General features: G+C 44.9%; 1 protein-coding gene across 1 annotated transcript in view; it reads right to left on the bottom strand.

Annotated features, from left to right (window-relative positions):
• LOC138547336 (thioredoxin domain-containing protein 12-like) overlaps positions 1-26,949 on the bottom strand; it is a 654,368-nt gene that overhangs the window by 346,968 nt on the left and 280,451 nt on the right. The gene's annotated exons all lie outside the window — the stretch shown is intronic.

Here is a 26,949-nt window from a genome sequence, read left to right as displayed (position 1 = left end):
AAAGAGAGTATTGTAACATAAGGCTCAATGGTTGCCACCTAATAAAATTAAATGTATATATGGGTGGACTATAGACCCTGGCAAAAACTGCAGATAAATACAAAACTAAAAAAAAGAAATCACAACCCATTGGGCAATAGTTAACTTTAGAGCATTTCATTTAAAAGGAGTGCCAAACGGAAGAGCTGTACAAAGAGCAAGCAAACTGGGGGCAGACAACAGTGGGCACAGGATCACTGGATGTGGTATTTCACTGAAAAAAGTTTTTTTTTTAAAGTAACTAAATTTAGATTTCTGGGAATTCTTGGACTTTACATTACAACCTGTATCTCTTATATTGAGGTGAAACCCTACCAAAACGGAGCCAAGAGGGGTTCATGAGGCCACGGCTTTCCTTTGGGATCAAATGCGGAGCCTTGATTTGACAGGAGTCAAAGTTGGAGGCCAAATACGCTGGTACCACAAGTTAATGCGATTTAAGACCTTAATTATTTTGCGCATTTTGGGTGGCATGGATATCGAGTTTTCAATAAGGATGGCAGGACAGACACCAGTTTAAGGCAAATCAGATCAGCTTAGCTTAGATTACATAGTTCTCAATGGGGCAAACACAGCTTTTAACAATTAAACACATTGGCATCTGTGGCAAATCTTAAGATGTTGCCACTTGTTCCATATGGAGAGCCCATTCTTTCTGTATCAGATGAGGGCAGTCTCTGCCAGATAGTCCCTGTAAAGGTAATATCAAGGGTGAAGTCCTTATGAAAGGAAGATCTTTCCTTAACAATCAGGGTGACCCTATAGAGTCTACTTCTACCCATGGGATGACATAGCTTCCAGCGCTGTCCGTCCCTTTTGGTTCAACACCTTTTCCTCCTGTTGGTTCTGGATATTATCCCACACTGAAAGACTTACAATCTGTAAGGAAGTCTGCTTATTCTTTTCTACCTCACATGTTAAAAATACCTCGTAACATCAATACAAATCCTAACTTTTAATTTTTGTATATTTACAGCTACCAAAACTATAGAACCAAAACACCTTAATATATTGACAAAGAGAAACCATATTCCAACATGGACGACTGGTAGCACTGCAACAAAGGGGAGACCCAGAGTAATGCGGAGTAATTCCAACATTCAATATGCGCAGTCTAGTCTTTTCCTGCATGTGATTGGTTCAAGACTGTTGAAAACCAGCACAGGAGAATCAGGCATCGCTCTCTCTGCTCTAGACGTCAGTTGGGGCAGCAGTTCAAAACAAGCTGCAGTGCCGAGCTGGAGAATACCTGGAGACGCCATCCAAGGTTCACAGCGTGAAGAAACCACAGAGGAGAACCGGCAGCAGAGCGGGAACTGAAGAGTGGATGATGCTCCGGACAGACCCAAGAGCAAGCAGTCAGAGAAACCAACAATTGCGAAGGACATAGAAGTCGCCACAGGAAAATGGTGAGCCCTTAGCAAGGAGGCAGGAAACTAAGAGGTTTACCGCGAGAGACCTGGGAAACGCCAAATGGGGCTGGTGAACCAGCATTGGTTTGAACATAAAAGACCTGGCTTTAGGGCAAAGTCAAGTTGACAAGTGTGTACAGTGAATCATAAGAAAGTCCTGGCAGAAGAGTACACCAGGCAAACCCAAACATTTGAGTGAAGTTACGTTAAAGTGGAGAAGAAACATGGCAGGGGAGTCCACCAGGTATCGTGTGAAATTGGGACTAACAGAAAAGTTGTTTTTGTGTACATGTTTTTGTTGATCAGAGAATTCCCAGGAAGATGCATACCCTTGGGAGTTTAAAATATATTGAAGAGAAAACCTGGGGAAGGGAACTGAGAACTTTGTCCATTGGGAACTTCTGTGTTGGAGTAACTTCTTTTCCTTTTATTTTTGAATATGAAAATGAATATTTTGTGCACTTCCAAGGCCAAAGACAAGTACTTTTATAATGTGGGAGCAAGAACAGTAATTCAGACACAGGACATTTTTTTCTTTGGGTCAGCTTGACAATGGACAGACCCTTAGTTTCTGATTGAGGTATGGAAAAACCTTGTAGAATAGGGACAGCAAGGCCTTTTCCAACCCCCTTTTATTTTGAATAAATGTTTATAGCCAGAACTATGAGCTCTATGTGTCCGTGTCTCATTCCTGGCTCCTCACACTGCTGAATTGGAGGAGAGGACAGATCCAGTCTGCACGGTTTGCAATATGGGGATTACATTTGATGAACTCAGACCATCGTACATGCATGTTGTGCAAGATGTGAAAAACAAACTTTCAGCTTATACTAGCCAAGAGAAGTACCACAGGCACTGCAATTTCTTCTTAATAGTGACTTTGCTATCAACATTGGATTAATGTTGAGACCACCAGGGGGCACGGATAAGCATGGCCGCTTAAGCAACAAGCTTCGTCCACCTTCGTCAAGGCCTGAATGAGAAAATAAATGTGCAAACTATCCATTTTTTTTAATGTGAGAATTGCTTGGGAGACGGGAGCAGTCTGGTGGTGAAGTTGGACCGAGTGTTGCTGAAGATCCCAGCTGGGTGCCAGAGACCAGCTCCTCGTGTGATGGTCACGGCCTTGGCGGGCTGAGAGTGGCGCTGATGGCGAAACAGGGTGCGGGAGGGCAGAGGCAGCACAGAGTGAATCCTGGGGAGGAGTGAGGCAGACGACATGAAGAAAAGGTCTCAAGCACTGCATGGGTGGAGAGAGGCTGGGCGCCATGTCAGCGGACCCCAGAAGATCGCTCCGGAGGGGAGTCTGCGGTGGCCGGGATGGCTGGTTTGTGCTGGTCTGAGGGGTGAGTCTGACTGGGCGTCAGGGCTGGTGCTTGGTGCTGGGCCCTGCAAGGCATGCTGGAACGAGCCAGGAGTGTCCGGACGGGGGAAGAGAGGCCCTGGGGATCGCCAGAGTCAGCGGGCTGTGAGGAAGGGGGTCCACAGCAGGCTGCCTACCTGGGAGGAAGGGTTAAGGTTAATGCTGGTTGGGAAATGGTTGGTGGGCATCAGTGCACTACAGTAGTATGGGAGGACCTTGGCGATGGAGGGGAAAGAGCAGAGCAGGCTATCGCCACCAAAAAAGAATGGTAATACCCAGGCCCCATCCACAAAGGAAGATATTAAGAATATATTACATGAGATTTAGGCATTGAGGGCGAACAGCAGGCGTCGGTCTCCAATCTAAGAGGTACAGTGGAGGTGCTAGAGAACAAGTGTGAAGGACTGGAAAACAACCATTTCAATGTATTCGTATTTGTATTTATTGATTTATTAAGCGCCTTACGCCAAAGCGCTGTACAATTGAACAACATAATACATAAACAATATAACAGCTGAAGCAAATACATTATGAATCATTCAACAAAAACAGTGAAAAGAGCAATTAACTGAGGTGGATAGGTAGGGAAGGGGAGAGGGAGGGAGTGGAGTGGTGAAGAATGGTAGGAGGAGGGAAGGGTGAGGGTGAGAAGAGGGGGGCATCAGGAGGGGGGAGGAGCTTCAGTGCGGAATGAGAACAGGGTGGGGGTAGAGCGGTTAGCAAGAGGGAGGGAGTTCCAGTGTAGAGGTGCTAGGAGTTGGAAGGAGCGGAAACGGGAGGAGGCACAAGGGGAGGGAGGTACAGTGAAGGAAATGGTCAGCGGACCGCAGGGGACGGGAGGGAGAGTAGAAGAAGAGAAGGTAGGAGAGATAAGGGGGAACGAGGCCATGGAGAGATTTGAAGACAAGGCAGAGAAATTGAAATTTAAGCTGGGAGTGAAAAGGAAGCCAACCAAGGGAAGAGAGAGAGGAAGAGATGGAGTCACGGGTGGTAAGTAGACAAAGGGTACGGACAGCAGAGTGGTAGATAGATTTAAGAGGGGCAAGATGAGAAGTAGGAAGTCCAAAGAGTAGGGAGGAGCAGTAGAAGAGGCGGGAGAAGATGAGGGAGGAGATTAAGAGTTTAGTAGCGTGGAAAGTGAGAGAAGGGCGGATTTTGCGAATATTGAAGAGGTAGTAGAGACAGGTGAGGGAAGTGAGGGAAATATGTTGTGAGAAGGAGAGAGAGGAGTCAAAGAGAACCCCTAAGTTACGAGCCTGAAGAGAGATAGGAAGATTGGAGGGAGGAAAGTGAATGAATGGGGGAGGAGAAGGAGGTAGAGAGTTAGAGGGAAAGAATGTAACTTTGGTTTTGTCAATGTTGATAGAGAGAGGAATCGGGAAGACATCCAGTTCTTAATGGCAGTAAGGCAGGAGGAGAGTTTTTGGTGAAGGTCAGATGAGGAGGAGGAGAAAGAGAGGACGAGTTGAGTGTAGTCGGCATAAAAGTGGTGGGAGATGCGAAACGAGGAGATTACAGGGGCAATGAGGGAGGTGTAAAGAGAGAAGAGGAAAGGACCAAGTATCGACCCTTGGGGTACGCCGTACTCAAGAGGATATGTAGGAGAGGACCGGTCACCCCAGGAGACAGAAAAGGAGCGGAAAGAGAGGTAAGAGGATAGCCATTTGAGGACAGAGCCTTTGAAGCCAAAGGAAGAAAGTGTGAAATGAGGAGGGGATGATCGACAGTGTCAAAGGCTGCAGAGAGGTCGAGGAGAATAAGGATAGAGGATTGTTTGGCGTGGCGAGAAGGGAGTTGAGATAGAGGTGAGAGCAGTTTCTGTGGAATGTTTGAGACGGAGTCTGATTGATAGGGTGGTAGGAGAGAGGAGTTAGTGACAAAGGAGGAGAGCTGAGAGTAGGCAAGGCGCTCGAGAAGCTTGGAGAGGAATGGGAGAAGCGAAATGGGTCTGAAGTCAGAGGTGAGAAAAGGATCAGCAGAAGGTTTCTTCAGGATAGGGATAATCGTAGCATGCTTGAAAGAAGAGGGAAAAGTCGCTAAGGAGAGACAGATGTTGGAAAAGGAGGTGAGGTAGGGAATAAGAAGAGGGTAAATCTTAGGGATGAGAAGGGAGGGGAGAGGGTCAGATGGGGCAGAGGTGGGGTGGGCTTTCGATAGTAAGGTGGAGACTTCAGAAGGGGAGACGGGAGAGAAGATGGACATGCAGGATGAGGGAGGGTGAAGAGTAGAAGTGAAATGGGGGGGGGGTTTTGACGAAGGGTAAGAATCTTAGAGGAAAAGAAGTTGGTGAAATCAGAAGGGGAGAGTGTAGAATTGGAGGAGGGATCAGGAGTGGGGGAGAGAGAAGTCGAGAGAGAGTTTGGAAGATACGGCGAGTGGCTTGAGAATGTAGTAGGTTAGAGAAATAAGAGGATTTAGCAGAGGCAAGACAAGAGTCGTAGAGTGTATGGTAAGAGAAGTAAGAGGTTTGGATAGAGAGCGAGGGAGTTTTGAGTGAGAGTCTCGCGAGACGCCGGGGAAAGCGTCGCATAGAGAGGAGTTGAGAAGTAAGCCAAGGTTGAGAGGGTTTCCAGGTTGGGCGGAAAAGAGAAAGGGGGTAGAGTCGGTCAAGGGAGGAGGAGATAGCAGAGGAGAGGGAGGATAGAGCATCATTCTCGGGTAATATGGAGAAGTCTTGGAGAGCTGGAAGGAAGAGCAGGAGTCAATAAAGAGGGAGGGGTCAAAGTTGTGGAAGTCCCGCCATGAATAGGTTTGGAGGGGAGGGGTTAGGAGTGGTGGAGTGTGGGAGAGGAGAAAGGGAGAAAGAGTATGGCATGATCAGAGATAGATAGGAAGGGTAGAGACAGGGGAAGAGTTGAAGATGAGGTCCAGGGTGGAGCCAGAGGAGTGAGTAGAGGAGGAAGTTAGAGGGGAAAGGAGGTAGGAGTCAAAGATAGAGAGAAGGGAGATGATTGAGGGTGAAAAGGGAAATGGAGATTGAAATCGCCAAGCAAGGTTAGAGGAGAGGGGGAGGGAGAGATAAGCGAGAGGAGGTGATCCAGGTCTTCATAGAAGGAAGAGAGGGGACGGTATATGATCAGGAAAGAGATAGGGTGGGGAGAGGAGAAAGATTTGTAAAGGAATTCAAAGGTAGGGAAAGAAGGGAGAGATGGTGAGGAGGAAGAGGAGATGTATTTGAAGTGGTGGAGGAGGCCAACGCCTCAATGTGAATCTTTTCGAAATGAAGTTCGAAAGGAGGCCGACGGACCTGGAAACCAGGGATGAATACTATGGGCCTCATTACGACCCAGGCATTAACCATGCCGCTATTAGCGCCATGGTTGATGCCGGATTCCGCCATGGTGAATGGTGGAAATACCGCCCCATTCCAAGGTTGGCGGGGTGGTAATTCCCCATTCACCATTGGCCCTTCCCCATTCCCATTCTTGCCCCCATAGGGCTGAATGGGAATGGGGAAGGCGGTAATTACGGCACCGCAAATTGCGGTATGATAATTACCTCCAAGGTCCCTTTGCAGGTCCCTTAACGGCTGGTAAAACCAGCCGTTATGGTAGGGACCCGCAAAGGGACCTCGTAATTGGGCGGTAAGGGATTACCGGCACCAGTGCCCTTACCGGTAGCGGTAATCCCTTACCGCCCAGGTCGTAATGAGGCCCTATCAGTTGAAAACAGACGACCTCGAAAATAGGCAACTCAGAACCAACTTGCATGTCTTTGGCCTGAAGGAACGTAAATGAGAGTCAGCAAGCGCTGTGCATAAGATGATTAAGGCACTGGTGAATACCGGGTTCTCGGCTGTGGGGTGAAAGAGTGCACCATGGAGGTTAGCGGTAGAGGCCCGAGATCTCTGGTGGTGTAGTTCTTGGGATACACAGAGAAGACAGTAGTGATGGAAAAGGCAAAGCGTCTAAATACTCTAGAGTTTGACCTAGGGGACCCAGTACGAATTTATCAAGATCTTTTGAACTTCACCTTGGCTAGGCACAGATACTGCAGACCCCTCCCAGCTTTGCTATCGGCGAAGGGAATATGTTATAGGTGGACTTACCCGTTCACCTTGGTGTTCGAGATTAAGGAGGTTGATTATCGGATAACTAAAGGTTTGTAGGCAGAACAGGTCCTGCAGCTCCTCTCAGATGGTGAAAAGGAAGTAGTGGGTGGCCGTGTCGAGGTCGGAGTAATGTCAGAAATTAAGAAGCACTGAGAGGTCTGATGCAACGTAAAAGGGTTCCCAGAAGCCAGAAATCTCAGAGGCTGACCACTCCCTCACCTGGGAAGTGAAGGGACTCTCTGAAACAAGGGTGTTACATTCTCGCAAACTGGTGAATAGAATTGTGCTCATTTTAGTTCCTTGTTGAAAGAGGATCCTAAGGACGGGGGTAGGGGTAAGTCCTCCTTTGGTGGCCCACCTTCGGATGGACATCTCGGGAGAATTTTGGTTTGTTTGAAATTTAGAAATGTATTATGCACGCCAGACCCGAGGGTATTGGGGTGCTTGAGGGTTGGAGGTGTTTTTGGGGATTTGAAGAGAGGGGTGGTGTGTGGGGGTGCGCAGCAAGCCTGGAAGCAAGAGATGGGAATCATGAGGGCGTTGAGGCGACAAGCTGGGAAAAACGATATGGTGGTTTACATGGCAGCGATAGGTAGGGGGGATGGGCGGATGGTCTGCGTATTGGGACTCAAAAGGCTTAAATTCCCAGACAAAGCGTTCTTCGATTGCAAGGACATTTTGTAGAGCGGGGGTGGATGTGTTGATGTTACAGGAAACAAGGATGGTGGAGTGGGGGGAGTGGTGTGATCCTTCCAGGTTAATTGGCAGGGCATTTTGGGCATCTGGGTGGGGGGGGGGTGAAGGGCAGGAATCCTGCTGCACAGGCGGTTATGGCTGAATAATGTTGTGGTGTGGAAGGAGCACAGCACGAGGGCTTTGATGGTCTCGGGTACGAGGGATGGTGTCTCGTTATCACTGGCAACGGTATATTGCCCTAAACAAGGGCAGGTGGCTTTCTTTGAGGTGACAGTAGGCCAGCTAATTTGGGAAGTAAAGATCCTCCAATATAGGGTGGGGGACTTTAACTTGTGGGCGGATCCCAAGTTGGATAGAAGGGACGCTGGGGCCGACAGGGGTTAACTGTCTGCAATTGGGAGTGGAGGGTTGCGCAAATACTTAGATCTCTACGGATTGCAGGACGTGTGGAGACCGCTCCATCCAGGGGAACAATTGTTCACGTTCTATTCTCCCCCTCACCGTACCTATACATGCATCAATTAAATTTGTGTGAATAAGGCAATAATGCAAAGGGTGGAATCTTGTGAACTGGTGGCCGGAAATTGGTCTTGACCATGATATGGTCCATATGGAGTTTTCATTTAGCGGGCTGTGGCGTATAAACTTGCTAAGGAGATCTAATGATTCGCTGTGGAAGAATGAGAAGTTTCAGGCAGAGATGAGGGAAGCAATTAAGGAATATTTTGAAATAATGTACACTGGAGAGGTGGATTACTGCACGGTATGGAAAGCGGCAAAGGTGACGTGGTGGTGTGTTTTGATCCTGGAAGGTGAGAATAAGAAAAGAGAAAGAACTCTTCTGGAGACTAGATTGAGGGCGGAAATTGGTGCTTTAGTACGGGAAATACAGGTCTGTGCGGATAAATTAAGGAAGTAAGAGGGGAAAAGGGAGTAATTGAAACCCCTTGAAATTGGAAAGGTGGTGAGAATTAACATTTTTGAGAGAGAAATAATATGAAAAGGGGGATAAGGCAGACGGCCTACTGGTGGCACGCCTGTGGGGACAACAGGCAGAGAGATGGGTTAATGGGATTGCAGGGGAAAATGGGATGGTCGACCCATCATCGGAGCGGATAGTGGTACAATTTTCCAGATCCTATTAAGGGCTCTATGGAATAGAGAAAGAAGTGAAGGTGGGGTAATTGGAGGCCTATTTACGGGGGATATCACTCCCGGTGATAGGTGTGGACGAGGTAGCAGAGGTGGATGCCCCCTTCACTCAGGAGGAGGTTCTCATTATCCGGATGATGCAGGTGGGTAAAGCAACTGGGGGCGATGGATAAAGGGTTTTACGAGTCATTTGTGGAACTACTGTCCGCTTACTTAGTGAAACTGTTTAACCATATAATGGAATAGGGGCGGCCTCCAAGATGTTTTTGCCGGGCCTTAATTTCCGTAATCCCCAAGGAGGGGACAGACCCAAGTCTCTGTGGATCCTACAAACCTATCTCGCTGCTTAATGTCGACACACAAATCTTCACCAGGGTGTTGGTCTCTAGATTGGAGAATTTGATGCTGTGTCTGGTTCACGCTGACCAGATTGGTTTTATTAAGGGCAGACAGGGCGCAGATACTTTGAGGAAGAAATTGCACTTAATGGACATGGCTCGTGGGAAGAGGGGGAAACCCTACGCTCCAGTCCTTGGAGGCAGAGAAGGTTGTTGATTGGGCCTTCTTGTATGCAGTTTTTGGTGAATACGTATTTGGATGGAATGTCCTTAACTGCATTCTAGTACTATACTCCGATCCATCTGCAAGGGGGGCAGTGAATGGGCGGTATTCCAGGGCATTAGGGTAACACAGGGGCACCAGACAAGGGTGCCTGCTCTAGCCCCTACTTTTCGTGCTGTCTATGGAACCACTGGCAGAGAGGCTGAGGAGTACTCCCCAAGTGGAGGGTAATCAGATCGGGATTTAGAATTTAAAGTGGAGATGTATGCGTACGATGTCTTGTTGCATATACGGAATCCATACACCTCTGTCCCAGCAGCGCTGGCAGTGATTTGGGAATATGGCAAGTTTTCTGTGTTCAAAATCAACATGGCTCATTTCCCTTTGATGACGAGGGGGCTAGGGATATTTGAACAGCTGGTGACGGAGGTGAGATTAGTGAATGTTAGTTATCTAGGGGTGGTCATCACCAGTAAGTTGAGTGAGCTATGTGAGGCCAACTACCCGTCTTTGCTCCATAAATTATATAGGGAAATGTCAAGCTGTGGGAAGCTCACTCTGTCATGGATGGGACGCCTTAACGCATTAAAGATGAATTTTCTCCCTCAGATTTTGTAGTTGTTTCAGATACTCTCAATAATGGTGCCGGATTTAGGGAAGCCAACGGGTGCATGCTTCGCTTTCTGTGGCAGGGGAAGAAACCACGGGTGACTTACAATACGATGGGAATGGCCAAAGAGTCAGGGGGCGTTGGGTCCCAGACCTTTACACATATAAGGCATCACAGTGGATGGTGCCAGTCCCTCACCGTAATGAAGATGTGGGTAGGCAATCGATTTCCATGGAAAACTATCATTTGCGATCAGCCACAGTGGGTGAATGGCTGTGGGTCCCTTGAGAGAAAGTGCCGTGCAGGTTTAGGGAGCACCCTATTTTTGGAGTCACCTGGAACATATAACGTGGAGGACCCAGGATGCGGGGGTTCACTTCATGGCCATCGCCTACAAATCATTTGTGGGCACCCAGGATAAGGAAAGAGATTGCGGACCTAGATAGATAGATACCAGAAATGATTTGAAGCAGGGTTGGCAAGAGTGGGACAGCTCTGGAAGGTGAGGGTGGGGGTAGGGAGTTCATTTTCAATTCAAGATTTGGAGCAGGCTCTACAAATGGGGAAATTGTCAGTATTCTCTTGTTTACATATAAAAGGGCTTCTCCCTGCAGAGAAATGGAAATCACGGGTCCCAAGGAAGCTCACGCAGACAGAAAAGATTCTCGACACGCCCTTAGAGATGAAGCGTTTGATCGCCTTGTTGCATGCTGTGTTGGTCGAGAGGACAATGAGTGGAACAGATGGGCTCTGGGCCAAATGGGAAAGAACTTGGGCAGAGAGCTTGATAAGCTGTGGCACAGGATGTGTTGTACAGCTTTCAAGACATCAATATCATGCCAATATAAGCTTCATGGAATCAAACTGCTTTACAGGTGGCAAAATGATCCGGTCTGCCTTTCCAGGATGTTTGCTGGGGTTAGTTCACAAATCTGGCACAAAAGTGGAGAGCATGCCACGTATTGGCACATGTGGTAGTCATGTGATAAGAGTGTAGGTGTACTAGTCAGAATTCCTGGGATGGATAAAGGAAGTGGAGGGGATATCACAATCCAGGACCTCATGTTAGTCCTGTTTAGTCTTGAAGATAGGGATGGGTAATTGAGGAGCCTAACGGATCTGGCAAATTTCTTACTGTACTGTTGGCGGCTAGAGCATGGCTGGCAAACCCAATGGAAGAGAAAACAGTTGCCAAGTCTTGGGGAATGGACGTCAAAGGTTAAAGATATACACTTGATGGAAATTATCACGGCAGCCTTCCATGGGGGGGGCTAGGGGGTTGCCGACATGGAAATGGAGTGGGTAGGTTTTTCCATTGAATACATGGGGTTGTGAGGAATCTTCCTTGGTGATGAAGGAGCCGGGCTGGGGAATCTGGACGCATCAGGGGGCAATGGCCGTTATCAGGCCACCTTTTAGATCCCCCCGGAATCAAGGGATACGTTGCCATGGAGATGCCTTATTTTACACTATGCTTGGTTCCAGTTAGGAGTTGTTAGAGAGGATGTCGCGAGGATGGAAGGAGGTTTGGAGAGTAAACAAGGGAGGATATTGTGGTATGAACGGTGATGTAAAAGATGGAGTTTCTCGTTTGCGATGTTTAAAATCAATAAAAATAAGTATTAAAAAAAATTATTCATGTAATTCATGCACTTCGGTCGCTTAGTCGATAGGTTTCATCGATTCACTAGCTTTGAATAATTCCGTTACAAGGCTGGGATTGGAATCCACATTCAAATAATATGCCATAGTAATATGCTTTTCACATATAGCCTATCATCAGCCTCATTTAGTCCCTTTCCTCTGGACCAATTAAGGGGAGGAATGCTTACAATTACTCTGAAGAGCCATTTCAGATTTGAAACAAAGCATTAATGTATGTCCACATACAAAACATTACCAACCTAGCAAGGGATGCAAGTGGGTCATGCAAATAATTCGTCTTCAATATTGCATCGTTCATAGATTCATGTGCTCTGAAAAGAAAACAGCGAAGTAAACAATATACATGGGAAAAAGGGAGGGCCTGTTCTCACCTTAGCATAGGTGGACTTCAACAGCAAAAGGTCCCTGCTAGAGGCCACCTCAATGAAGTTGGACTTGGTAAATATATGAGGCGAAATCCAGGTTAAGACTGCGCAAATGTTCAGCTGACACTGCCACACACAAAATGCTGCTGTAGCTTTGACTTGCGTAGAAAGAATGGTCACCTGCCCCTAGAGAAACTTTTGCAAGAATTTTATACAGGCGATGATCCATTGTAGAAAACCCTGTGCGGAAAGTGCCTCACCATTTAGAGATTGCCCATAGGTCACAAAGACGATCTGAAGTACAAAAGCCTCATTTTCTCAAGACAACAGCAGAGTACCCACCTGACTTCTAAAGTGTCAAGGGCAGTCGTGCCACTGAAATGTGATTCTCGAAAAAGGATGGTAAAGTCACAGACTATGCCAAATGCTGAGGGTACCCAAGTTAGACAACATGTACGAGGTCTCAGTAACACCTCATCTCTAAAGAAGTTTGGTCACGAGAGAAATGTCCCCACCCATTCCAGGGAGAACCCCTCCCTGAAAAAGCCCTTCTGAGGAAATCTGGTTGCAGGGAGATGGTATTGGGTGTAGTTGCACATAATCGAACATATCAGTGGTGTTCTTATATTTATTTATTTATAAGACACTGAAAGCCTGCAGGCATCAGAGCGCCATAACACAAACTTACAACATAAATACAAAAAAAGAACAAAACATCTTCAGCACAAATAATGAAACATGTAAAGATTTTTAAAATACAACGTTCTCTGCAGAGTACAGACTAATCCACTAGAAAATTCAAATTCGATGATCCTCTAGGCAAATAATTACAGAAACTAAGATAGAGTAAATTACTGGATCCACATCAACCAGGACACAATGTTTATATTCCTGGGTACACCATTCATTTATTTCCATTCTGTGGGGGGAACTAAGTGACTCCCCAGCATTGGATAAGCCAATAAGCCTTAATAAATCGGGCTCACAGAAATACAGGATTGATCACTTGTGTCCTGATCGCTCGCAATGGTAGGGCTAATAACCAGGAAAGGGGCCCTCCTGTCAGAATCGACCCTTTGCCTTCTGCGTAGACTTAGAGCTAAGACCTCAGGGATACGGTCCCTCTTAAATGACAAAGGGGAGGCCCTAGGGGTAATGACCAAAGTCTCCTTGGACCCCGTTCAAGGGCTCACTGCACGGACCTCCGACCCATGAGCACCTATCTGGGAAAAAGCAGAGGACTTGGTGTTAGACAGAATCCTATACAGTTCCCTTAGGGAGCACTACAGAAGATTAGGACTACAGGTATATGCAATAAAACCCCTTTGGTATCAGTCTGTACCACACAGTTTTAGTTGGTAGCTGTGGTTGAGCAGCCAGACGTATCTCAAGAGGGAGATGAGCAGTATTCAGAGTTTACACAATAGGACCACAGTACTATGGAACAAGGAAACACTGACCAGAGCTTTGTATCAAAAAGAATATATATTTATTTTACACAGTCTTAACTCCACATACAAATCACTATCCTTAAAGCAAGTTAAAACAGTCAATAAAAGTATACACATCTCCCTAATTAAATTGTAGACAACTTTGAGCAAGAGTGAAAACTGATCAAAACGGCACAGTATTAACCAAGCAGAAATAGCACTCTATCAATTTCTTCAGAGGGAGGGAAAGGTCAAGTTAGACAGGGTTAGACTTCTAAACACACAAGCAACCCTTCTCAATTGAATTGTGATCAAGTTAGGCAAGGTAGTACTTTAGCATAAGCAATACTTAGGTGAAAACCAAGCAAAATGGCACTTCAACAATATTTAAAGGGGAAGGAAAAGGTGGTTATAAGAGTTTAGGTGCACCAACACATTACTTGATGAAAAGCAATCTAGAGAAGGCAGTTGTAACAGATTTAGCCAGAGTCAATGGGCCTGTGCCAGAGTCAGTGGTACAAGACCAAGTGCCTAGATTCAAACGGTTCTAGTAGTTGCAGTCAAGTCTTTGTTTAACGATTGAAACTGAGGGTGCAGAAGGTATAAAGACAATGTTAGACGATAGGGACGGCCAGCCCCGGAGGTAGGTAAAGGATTTAAAACAGCTTTAGCAGTACCCAGCGAAACGGGAGGCCTGGCGGAACAATGTACCTTAAGAGTGGAAGAGGCTCCTGCGGTGGCGGTAGTTCCTGGCAGTTCCTGCAGTTCGGGAGATACAGCAGAGGAAGAGAGGCTCTCGTCGTGGAGGAAGATTAGAGTTACTGCACTGCCCAGGGATGAAACCAGCCGCGGTGCTGCCAAAATGGAATAAAAGTTATGCTTCTTTAAATCGCGATCGTGGTGGATGGGTGCCTGGCTATCCGGTCTCCTAGTGCTTGGCACTGGCGATTTGACCAAGGCAGGTCCTGGAAGGCGATTGGCGAACTGGTTGGTCCCACCAGCTAAAGGGAAGAAGGCTCTTGCAAGTGAAAATCTTCTCTTGTCGTTGGAGAAAAGTGGTGAGGATCTGCAGCAGGGCTTCACCGGTGGTTCAGTCGTTGCAGATGTCTTAGGCTTCTCTCCTCTTTGGATTTCTTAGGTCCAGTGATGACTTTTATCTTCCAGTCCGCAGGTCCCTGCTTTTATGCACAAAAACCCTCATTCATACAGCCTAGCTGTCACTCACACAGTGGGGTGGCTATCCTGCCAGGATAGCCCCCCAACCTATCAGGGCAGAGTGCGACTTGGGTTGCGTAGGCAACCCGGTCCAGGGTGCCTATTCCCCCTCCCACACATCCAGTCTACCACAGACTCAGTGGCGCCGAAAGGAGGGCTTCTGTGCAGAAGCCTGCCAAAAGGACGAACAAAGGATCCCCGACCTGGGTTAGGATTTCAGAGAAAGACACGAGAAACAAATATTATTAAAGATCTGGCAATAAAACCGCACCGGAGTAAAGTTAATATTAAAATAACCCGGCGGTACGTTAGAGGCTGTTAGTAAAAGTAGTAGCCTCGAACAATGGGAAAATCCCATAGGAAAATATTTGTGGTCGAATATTTATGGTAGTAACCACTGCCACCAGCCAGAACCTTTAGAGAGAGGGACTGGACAGTACCCTCTCGAAAATGAACACCAGGGAAAAACTATTAACCCTTCTTAGTACCTCCATAGTAGGATGGGTTGTACTGGTTTTGTTCATAATCACTGACTAGCAAAGTCAATGGTAACTTTGCATGCCTTGGGAGACAGTCAGTCCCAGGGTATGCAGTCTATGTTTGGGGGTCACTATGACACCCCTGTGTTACTGCACTGAGGGTGCTGTGTAACACACCTGTAAAAAGAGGATACCTATGGAGTGAGAAAAACTCCCTAGCCCATAAGCACTAAAAAATAGCCTGAAACACACATCATACATATGCGTAAGAGTGGAAAAAAAGTCTCAGTCTTAGCAGGAGTAAAAAATAAACCCTTGAAATCCAGCAAAGCTGCTGGGGGACTCTATAGGTAAGGGAAATTAGCCTTTCAAGAGAATTCTCCCTAACACTCAGAGGTAATAACTGTGGTCTCTGCAGACTCCGCAAGCTCCAAGCCTCCACCCATAAATGCAACTGGGGGGCTAACCCGGGTAGCATGAATGGTTGGAGAAGTGAAAAATGGAGCCCCGCTTAACATCAGCCTAGAAGGGGGCGAGGTGACTACATCAATAATCTGGGACAGGAGAACCGCAATCTCTTTCCCCATGCCCTTACCCGCACCCCTTTCCCCTTTTTTCTCTCCCCATATCCATAGTCTCAGTAAAGAAGCAAGATAGTAGGAGCGCCTATCAGAGACATATCGCTTACTTGAAGATACACTTTACCCAAGAGAGGAGAAAAAGAGGCACGACAACAGCACGCTGAGGCGCAGCAAAGCACCATGTAGCTCCACGTGAACCCAGCATTTTCCGTGCCCAGCCCAGTCCCACATACTCACAGAGGTACAGGTGGTGTTGCCGCTACACACCCCAGAACGCCACTGTCGTCCTCTCCAGCGAGCAGCAGCAAAAGCAGCCGATGGCAGAACACCTATTCCCTGAGCAACGCCGACCCCTGCTCGCTCATGAAAGATTAGAGGAAAGGACTTAACAGGGGATGAAGGAAAAAAGGAAGGAAGCATCAAGCTGCACTACACCTTGAGTGTAGCCGACTGATGCACATGAAACTTTTTTCTTCCCCCACTTACCAGCACCTTCCCACAACTTCTATGACTGGAGTAGGTTTATATATTTATACTAGCACTAGAATATGTAGCGATGGTTGATTAGTTGGAAAATAAAACATTGTTTGGGGTGCAAGAAGACTGTTTTTATGCCCCCAGCTCTACCCCCCGCACCAGAAGACTGGGCCCAGCTGGTCATATTGAAGTTCCTCGTGTGGTTCATTGTGGGGCATCTACTGATTCTTGCAAAGATAACCTGCAGGTGCGGTTTCTGAACGGTGCCATTCATGATGGCCCATAACCACAGCATCTGTGCTTCCTGACAGGAGGGTTGCCTCCCTGCTGGTTTACAGAACGTGTGGATGTGGGGTTGCCTATCTGGATGAAAACTCTCCAGCTTGTAATTGGTAGATGGGAGTAGGACCATTCAACGGGCACCTAATTCTAGGATTCTTCTTTGGTTAGCGGTTGCTCTGCTACAGTTCAGTGTGTGTATGCTCCGAGTCGTCCTTGGTGTGCTCAGCACATCAAACGTTTCTGAAGGAAAGTCCCTTGTGAAGTTCAGCTCCTTCGACACCATCAGAGGAGGACGGAGAAGCCCTCTTGCTAAATATTATGGTGTTCTCACAATGCCCTTTGGATTGGGACCACTGTTGTAGATCCCCCTTCTGTTGTGAGTACATCTGGAGTCTACAGCGTGGCATTAGGTATACACAAGAGGTTCCAGCAAGAACTTGAAGCTCTCTAAGTAACAAGTGGCTGTAGAGAAGTGACCTTTCTCCTGGAAGGTCATTGTGCTTTCATCTGATGGATCCACCAGGACTACCTAGGTTTCAAAGAGGAATTTCAAGGACCTGGCATGAAGGGCTAGGATGGTTCCAGGAATGGCCTTGTGAAGGATTCTTTTTTTTTTTTAACCATTTTATTTAATAATTTGGAGTAGAACAACAAATGAACTTCAATGACACTAAATTACAATCAGATTGCAAAATTCATAACATTCGGTTTAGTACAGAAATCCAGTAGAATTCATATAAATACAGAAACCAACCATTAAAATCAAACACTATTTACAATCTTATAATTGAACTATAAACTCAACAAACAAGACACCAATAAAACATACAAGTTGCAGCCCCAAACCTTCATAAAATCTTCCACCCCCTATCAAAACAGCAAACAGCCAAAATCATACACGTTTTTAGCCGTATAAATCGTTAAAAGATCCCAATATCGGAGAGTAGCGATCCTCACTTCCCTGTTTCAAGAACATAATTTTTTCATAATTCGACATTTTCTGTACATCTAATAACCACTCCTCCACCTTAGGTTTCTTTCTTGTCTTCCAAACACGTAATATCTGCTTCGCCGCTAGCACCAAAACCCTATTTATCCAATCTGTGTTAGCCCTGGCTCTATCTCCCCTCCCTCCATTGGATAACAAGATTGTAGAAGTGAAAGTATGTGGGAGATTCTCCTCCACCACGATGTCTAGTCTATCCAAGACAGCAGATCAAAAATCAGATACTCTGGAGCATCCCCACAACATATGCATCAGGGAACCCCCGCTACATCCACAACCCCAACAAGAATCAGTATCCAAAAGCCCCAATTTAGCCATCTTGGACGGTGGGAAGGATTCTAACTAGGCGTCGTGCACTGCATCATGACTCTTGCCCTTAGCGAGGATGTAGCGCTCAATTAGGATACTTTTTCTTTATTTCTCAACAAATTCGAATTGAGCCGATACCGTGTCACAATGGACCATGAACCAGGCTGGTTGGTGGGAATACAATATTTATTTATTTTAATCTCAAATGAAATCACACAATCTTTATATGGAGCAGCAATCACCAATGGGGTGATAATGACAATGAAAACCGCTGCAATACACTTGGGTAACCTTCTACAAGAACATATCCAAAGCACAAATGAATAGGAGCACTTTTTCAATTAGGATAGAGATCACCACCTGATTAAGGTTTCCCTCCGCAATGTTCCCTCAACCCACAATTACTCAAATTCTAGAAAGAAGCAGCAGGTAGTCAGGGATATGAGGGAGCAAACAGAATCAGAAACCCTTCAATGGCCTAAAATTACACTCCGATTTTAACAAATAATTCATTATATGTGTGGTCAAATAATGATGTGCATATCTTTTATCACAGTATCGGGGATGTTACATCACTAGCAACTATAAGGGAAGGTATCACAAAAGACATACAGCTAACAAAGTAAGTTGAACTTGAAAATACAGTGCAGTCAAATCACACATGGAAAATGCATTTTTCTCTTTTTCAGCTTTAAATGTCAAAACTTTTTTTTTTTAAATGGGTGAAAAACAGAATCGGAATGCGTTTTTTAGGCTGGGTGATAGATGCATATCACAGGGACAATATAGAAGTGAAAGAATGACTATAGATGAAGAATTTAATGACATTTTCAAGGTGGAATGAGGTTCGATTTTAGGAAAATAGAGCAGTTAAAAAGAGAAAAATCGGTTTTAAAATAAAGAAACGGTACAAACCAAGATTGATTTGCGACGTCAAGCTTTTCGCCCCGCATTCAGCTTTATGTGGGAATTAATTTAATTATTCCAAATATGACTAAAAACTTATGATCTATGCATGACGGAAATGAAGAGAAAAGTGGCGCTAACGTTTGGAGGTAAATGACAAGAGGCACAAAGAATTCCAACAGTCTTAAATGGTTTACCAATGCAAGGATAGGATTTCTTTGAGAGTAGAACAAAGAGAAAGTATCAAGATGGGGTAGACTATGTGTGTGGCTATGGGATGGGGAAATACTCACAATCTGCACTTGAGTTTGGGGATTTTGGCAGTCAACTGGATTCAGGACTCAAAGGGTTCTAGTGACAGGAAGGCGGCTCTGCTAACAGCAAGCAGATGGGCAAGTCTGGTCGCTGGATGATGGAAAGGGTACAACGGGCATGCAGGTAGTGGGCAAAAAGCCGGTCTGGTAACAGGATGCTTCCCAAAAGGGTACCACAGGTTTTCCTGTGGAATTTCAGGATCAAGGGCCTTGCTGGGATAGGATCAGCTATGCTTAGGCCTTGCAGAAGAGTCTGGAATCTTGCAATGGTGGATCTGGAATGTCAGGATACGCAGGTGCTGAAAGTTCAGGAGAGAGTGTCCTGTGAGCTCCCACCCCTTTTATAAAGCGGGTTACATCACCGAGTATATTGTTGGCCAGAACTAAGCTAGACCTACCCCCAAGAACCGCATAGGGCAGCCAATGTTGGTTGCCTCCTCTAGGATGGGACTCAGTTTATGGGGTTGTGTTTTTATAAGATGCAAAGCCTTCCCACAGTCCTTTTTGCCAAAAATCAATCTTAACATAAATTACACATTTGTACAGTTGTGGCACTTTAACAAATTAAATAGGCAGATTACATATTTCACGCAGAGCATGGGAGTCCAATTCTCACGTTTCTAGGATTTTGTTTCGTCCGTCTAATCATTTTTCGTCCTTTTCAGTGAGAAATGTCATGCCTAAAATTCTATAACTTTATACATGTGTACATATTATCATAAGACATGTTAATCTTGAATTTAAAAAGTGGCATCATATACACTTTCCTCAGAATGTCCAATTCTCTGCCATTTCTGTCCACAATATGCCAGTGAGGCTAACGCGTCTTGTTTGAAAGACACAAATATTACACTTAAAATTGTACAACTTTTACATTTCTGCGCTGTCTGGTTACAGAATTAACAGTCTTAAAAGTTTATTCATCAAATAGTATTTTGAGACAGATGGGGCTGCCTTTGTCATCCAAATATGGTCATGCCTTTCCAGGCTACCACCAACTGTCAGTTCCACCCAGGGTGGCCATGGGGTTTTTCCCAGTTTGATTGAATATTTATTGTCACTTCCCCCACTTCACACATAGGTGTCCCAGATCTATTGTCTCAAGCTGAAGCCCAGACAAATGTCTTCCGAGCGTGTGATCTTTCTTTCCCTTGGTCCATTCAAAGTTTTCAAAGGCAGCAATTAACATGCATGTATCCCAGAAATGTACGATGGCTCCTTTTGGGGGGCATGCCTCAGTTTAGCCAGCAGAAAAACCTGTTCTGCAGCTTCCATAGTCCAGCCACTGGATAGAATTCTTCATTTTATTTTTTTCTGAATCAGAAGCAAGCCTATTGAAATAAAACATCCCCTATATGTTTCCCAGCAAAACTCCCTTTACATTGCTAGGCCAAGACAGGGCCTTCTTTCAACATTACACTTTTAAAACAAGCATTTTTCCTTATTTGCAAAAGCGCATTTTCCCCCATGGCGAGCTCTGCTGGGCTGACCATTTCAAAAGGTTTTCTCTTCCTTCTGACTTCCCAACATTGTTTTGCCCTTGTCAGTTTCACTCATATAGCAATCTGTTTAATACACAGGTCCACTGAAATGAAATTGACATATGCCCTTAGAGCAAGGGTTTCTTTTAAAGCAGTGATTTTTTACATTTTGTAGCCCAAAAGTCAAGTGTTTTTCCGTGCAGCTGAAAGTAAAGCTTCTGTTGATTTCCCAGACTTGGTCTGACACAGACTGCCATTCATGAATAATGCTCTCTCCTGCTGTGGCACAATCTGAATATGGATGGGCATGGCAGGGCCTCACTGATAAAAGCAGAGTAATGTAGAACAGATGAAAAGAGCATCAGAGCGGCATCATTTTAAATGTAAAAAATGTCCCTTTTTCCATGGGAAACTTTGGGCTAGCAGCAAAGCAGCGCAGCCTTTCACTTTGCTTCTTTAGTACACACAAGAACACACCCTGGCAGCCTTTCTCAGGGTGCCACCTGTTCCAACTTGCCCAATAGTGTTTGGCAAAACAGAGCAACCATCCTTTTTTAGCTGCAAAACGCAGTTTTGATGCGAGGCCCTGGTGCTCAAGGAGCCAGCGCAGCCAGCGAGGCCCTGGTGCTCAAGGAGCCAGCGCAGCGCAGCCATTTTGCTGGTTCCTCTGAAGTACAGCTTGGTGATGTGGGGAAGTACGGCTGAGTGGGTAAATATATCCCACAGCCTGCTCTGTTTGACTGAGAATCACAGTGGAATTGCGTGGAGGAGTGGGACTGTACTCCACCTTGCCAGAACGGATTACTTTCACTACTCCTTGAACAACTATTCATCTAAGAGTAGCAATGTTGCCTTGGTTTAACCAGTAACTCGGAAAGTGGGTGAAACTGCTAGTGTGTTCCTCCGATGGTTAACCATTGGGTGTCATCAGTGAGCATATCCGAGAGAGGAGATATATATATTCACATCCCTGTCTAGGGTCGCTAAGTGGTCTCTCTTGAAGCAAGGTGTCATCTTGAATTTTATATTTTTAAAAATGTGTCAACGCTGTAACATCTAGAATATCCTCCAGTCTAGATCCTTTATAAGAGCAACATTCCCAGTGTGGAATCCCTGCCTGTTCAGAGGAGGGAGCCTCCTCTATTGCAGCCTTTCCCCACTTCACCCCTAACCCCCAAGGGCATGAATGGTATCCAGAGCCAACTGTAAAGGCGGTGTCTGGACGAGGATGGCCCCAACAGCAGTGACAGGCATCATCAAGACATGTATTTCTCATCAGGCCGAGCTGCACCGAGCAGTGTTGCCGAAGAGGCCTTGAACCCCTGCATGCCAATCTCCGATACTGTGTCCCGAATCATAGGAACAACTAATTTTCCTCAGTAGAAACATGAAGATCCAACAGTGATGAAACACGCAGTATCATTTGATGGAAAGCTATAGCATTGTTGGACAAGGAAGCCCCCAAAAGGTGTTTGTGTCTTGCGCCCTTCCTAGGCACAAAGATAGTCCTCCTATTCATACTCTTCCTCTCGTCGTTCTACTTCCTCACTCCAAGGATACAGCTAGGATTCCACTTTCTCTAGGTCATCCCAAGATTGCCCTCTGCTTCAACCTACTCATGATAATGAAATGGTAGGTGCCCAAGTAAGCACTGAGAGGGACAAAACACAAGGCCAAGGGCTCAAACTCGCAGGTGTCACTGAGCACCAAGCACTGCAGTCTTCATATCATGACACAGAGAAGAAAACACACTGAATTAGGTGAGTTTTCTGGCACTCAATAGGGACAGTCAACCTAAGAGGCCTTTCTGTAAGGAGCGGACAATGGGTTCAGGGGCAGAACCGACTTTCAATTTCTTACACCTATGACATTCCAACAAAATGCGCAGCAGCGAATGAATGGGTTCAGGTTGGAAGGGATCCTCCTCCTCCCCGACTGTCTGCTATGAACTACGGAGAAGGTCAGTGAAAAAATGCTGGAAGCTTCCCTCCGATTTGGACAAGTGGGACTACCAAGCAGTGTCTACAAAATCTTCAGACAGAACTGAAAGGTCCACAATAGGGTCCAACCGTGAATCAAGGTCAAAAGAAGCAGAGGACTACAGGTTCACTGATTGAAATGGTTTATGCCTGGATGACAGTTGTGGCTGCTACTTTGGAGGCAAAGTTGCTCTTTAATCAATGCATTACATTACCAAAGATATGAAGATAGAGATGTCAACAAGGTGGCGGTTGGTGTTGTCAATGGGGCAGCATCCCTAACTTCACCATTGACCAAGTGAAGATTTCTGTTGACTGAGCAGGGAAGCTTCTCTCCAATGATGGCGTTTTCAAGCTTTGCCTCAGGAATGAAGCAGTTGACAAAGTACAAGTCGTAGTCGGTCTGGTTGGTGAAGTTTTCTTGGGGTGCATTCTAAACTCTGCTTATGAAGTCGCGGACGAGTCCTTCAAGGACAAGTCTCTATTTGAAAAGTGCCCCATGGACTTTGACAAAATCGATTTTTTTTATTTAAATGTGCTAGTTAAGAATAACTTTTCACACTACATAAATCATCCATATCAAACCTAATATTTCTAATACAAAATATCAATCCTAAAAACATTGCCACACATCCTTAAATATAAAGAAGTTAAAAAAAGGACACTCAACAAAGGTTGAGTTGTCTCCAAATTGAGGCGAGATTTACAAAGCCTGCATATACGATCACAGCAAGGTATCCCATATCTAGGGCCCATCAACATCAGAGATGGCAATACATTTAAACGTAGTAATAAAATACATCTGCGTAATTTCCCAAGGTATGTCAAAAGCAGGCAGGGTTGTGGCTTTAAATAACCAAGCCTTGCACAGCATATGATGTAAGAGTGGATTTTTTCTCTAAGAGGGATTACATTGTTAGCCCGCTCCCACAAGGCATTATTTTTAAGCAGTTGACATAAGTGCGTAAAAATCACATTGACAAATCATAATTTAAATTAATATCCTCATGGAATTTAGTACAGACCAAATAGATCTCCAAACAATTACACGATAGATGGAGGAGCATTTTTAAATACAATATGCCGAAAGGCCGGAATTGGGCAACTTATATTGAGTCCCAATACTGGCTTACATTGTTTTCCTTCCATCTGCTCCAGCCGGTCAACCTTTGTTGATAAAAACGTTTCCAAGCTAATAAACACTCCTGGAATGATACAGATGGTATACAAGTTAATTATGTCTACCTCAGAACACACTCCCATAGCACTAGTGAAGAAATATTCCGCCAGAATTTGACCATGGTTATGGATTTTACCTCCTTTCCCACATTAAGCTCTCTATTTGCGTTACTCAACATGCTCCCAAGATATTTACATTTTTTCACGATTTCTAATTTTTGGTGATATTTAATGGATGTCCTAGTGTTTTTGCCTATGACCATAATTTAAGTTTATGTAGTTTACAGAGTCCATTTTTAGTGGCATAATCGGAGGGGGCTGCATTTAAAGAGCGTTGCAGACCGACTGATGTCAGATCAACCGGGTAATTGTGGTCCGTAAAGCCTAACCATGGGACAGTCTTGCACTACCATAGGGGCAAAATGTTGTGCTCCATTTAGGTCATCCTGTAGGTCAGCTGTAAAAAGAGATGGGGCAAGCACGCAGCCTTGTGCGAGGCCTTTAGTAGTTCTAATAGGCTTTGATAGCATGCCATTGTTATTAAATTTTACTTGGGACAGTGGTCACCCCCTTCTCAAATTAAGCAGACCATAAGGAAGTCAATGATGTAGTTTCTTCCAAAGAAGATGGCGGCTTACTGCGGTGAATGCAGCTGTAAAATCCACAAACACAAAATCTAGGGATTGACCAGGGAATAATAACGTAGCCACCATCAATGGTTGGAGGATTCGAATATTGTAGATTGTCCCATAACCGGGCCTAACTGGAACTTATACAATAACTGTTTCTCTTCCACCCAAGATCTCAATTCTTTTAATAGGCTAATTGCAAATATTTTTCCTGGGACATACAACATCACCAGTATGCAATAATGTGCTTCTTTTGAATATGGGCCCTTCATGTGTAAGGGGAATAAATATGTCTTTTTCCATGAACTAGGGATCTCCATAGCACTTGTAGTAGACTGACCCAGCATTCGCCAGACCATCCGGTCCTCGAGCCCTGGAAGACTGGGGATTTAATAATATCAGCACTCTCTTGCTCCGTTTACTGAGATCGGTATGGATTAACTATAATACAGGCTTGTAGCACCTGAGTATTGGTCTCAGTAAACGTTTTAATTATAGGTTCTTTCCATTCAGATTCTTGTATGGGATTAACAACATTTACACTCATTAGCCATTTATTTAGTATACATGACCCAATATATCTTTGAATCATTAAAATCTAATAATATTGTTCATTAAGTTTACTTTGCATGGTTCTGTTTGCTGGGGCCTTCTCATAATCTTTAACTAGGTTTATAATGGCCCTTATCAGCAATCCTTTTAGTTGGCAATTGTTGCATCATCATAAGGGGCCACAATTGCTGTGAATTGGCATCCATATCTCTTTACTAATGTTTTTACCCTTCAATAAAGTTATCCGGGGGGGGTGGGGGGAGGCAGCATAAAAAAGGTTCTTGTGCTCTTGACTTCTTAAACTATTTAGATGTCTGGCATTATAACAGCTCCATGTAATTGAATGAATTAATGAATGCATGCAAGCTTTATTAAATTTAAAAGAAACCATAAAATCAATTTACAGAGTAAATTACAAATAGCCTGTTCCTATATTTTTTTACACCAATTCCAAGCTCTCGCTGAATAGCTGGAAATCGCATACACTCGGGATACACATTTGTTTTTTGTTTTTTTTTTTAACTCCAGAGCACCTAACAGTATCAATGTTATTTGCTTTTAGGGTGGGAACAAGCCATCTTCTGCTGAGTTGGATCAGAACTGGACACATTTTTTTTTTAAATAATGATGGTATTCATCCTCTCTATCGGCTTCCACACTTTGGGCAACGCAAATCTACAGGAGTTGACCAGTTTCTAGTTTTAAAATGTAAGGGTAGTATACCCAAGCATAATTTAACAAAGGTTTCTTGCACCTATTGTTTTGATCCAGGACAGATAGCTCTCGCAACCTAGATCCATTTTAGTTTTAATATAGGTGTGAAAAGAACTCTGGCGTTCATTTTTACAAAACCAGCCTGTTAGTGCCCTGTTCCAATAGAAAACATTTAACTTTTGCAGCTCGAAAGTCAGTCCGAAACAGTAGTTCAAGATTGTGTCAGAAGGAAGGAGCATAAGCCAATCTTAATCAGAAAATTCTGATATGCTGGAGCCATTGCCATGGTTTAGTATGGTTGTTCTCAAGAAAATGCAGCACCAACAGTTATTCATTGGACCATACCTTAGTAGTGGTTTTAAATGCACATGATAGTCTATTCCAGGCTGTTCTCGTTCCAGATTAACTGCTATAGTTGTGGTGCTCATAGGTACCCCTAACAAAAAGCTTATTTTCTGAAAGATTTTGGAGTCTCATAATGCCCCCACATTTCTGCTGCATATAAGACCACAGATAGTGTTTGAGCTCTGTAAACCTTTAATGCTTAATTATTGTATGCCCATATTTTTTTGACAAATTTCAAAGTGCCCCAGTACACCTATTATAATTATTAAAAATCATTGTACATAATGGTGCATCGATTTGTATTGGCAGAAGTGATTTGCCAAGGGCATTGACAAAGTAAATAGGTATAGTGCCATTACATATCCCTGCCTTACCCACTTACTAACTACAAAAGGCTCTGTTAGTTCACCTTGCTGGCCCCACCTAACAAAGCAGTATTGTTTGTGTCAACTAATTTAATCCAACTAAGCAGCTCAGGCGCTAGTGCAGGTTCAGACAATGACCACAGTAATAATCGGTCCATATTGTCTAAGGCTGCCTTGAAGTCGAGGAAGACCTAGTAATGTGGCATGTCCTGCTGGGTAATATATTTATGATTAAAGAGAGTCGAGAATCACGGTCTGTCTTCACTGCCTATTGGTTGTGTCAGAAAGAGGAGTAAGCCTATAAGACCGCCAGCGCAGCAAATGCGGTCTATGGTGATCTGTGGTGGACCACAGTGTCATGGTGACTCTTCTAGCTCTTGGACACTCTACGCATCATTCATTATCCAACTGCAAAAGTGGAGTAAAGTCGGTGAGTGAGTGTTCATCTCGCTAAACGCTGTTGAGTTTATTGCCTGTAAGGGAAACCAGGCAAGGACGCACTTATGCGCTTCACAGTAAAATGAGAAGAGCATGTAAAAGGACTTGGAGCCCGGCAATGACCGATTCTCCGGTGTCTGTGGTGGCTCTAAATCCTGAAAAAGATAAACTTCACCAAGCTCACAGCAACCTACCCAAGATAACAATGTTTTTAGTTCTGAGGCTCCTTCAGCAGTCCCTACGGCGCTGCTTGAAGTACCACCTATTAACATTATTGCCCAACCCGTAGCTGTCTATTTCATCTATCGGCAACAATAATTAATTATTTAACACCTGTCTCAGTCTGCAGAGGGA

The sequence above is a fragment of the Ambystoma mexicanum genome, chromosome 1q (genome assembly GCF_040938575.1).
Source record: "Ambystoma mexicanum isolate Mex_15411 chromosome 1q, UKY_AmexF1_1, whole genome shotgun sequence".
Classification (NCBI taxonomy): domain Eukaryota; kingdom Metazoa; phylum Chordata; class Amphibia; order Caudata; family Ambystomatidae; genus Ambystoma; species Ambystoma mexicanum.
This window is presented reverse-complemented; position numbering and strand designations above follow the sequence as displayed.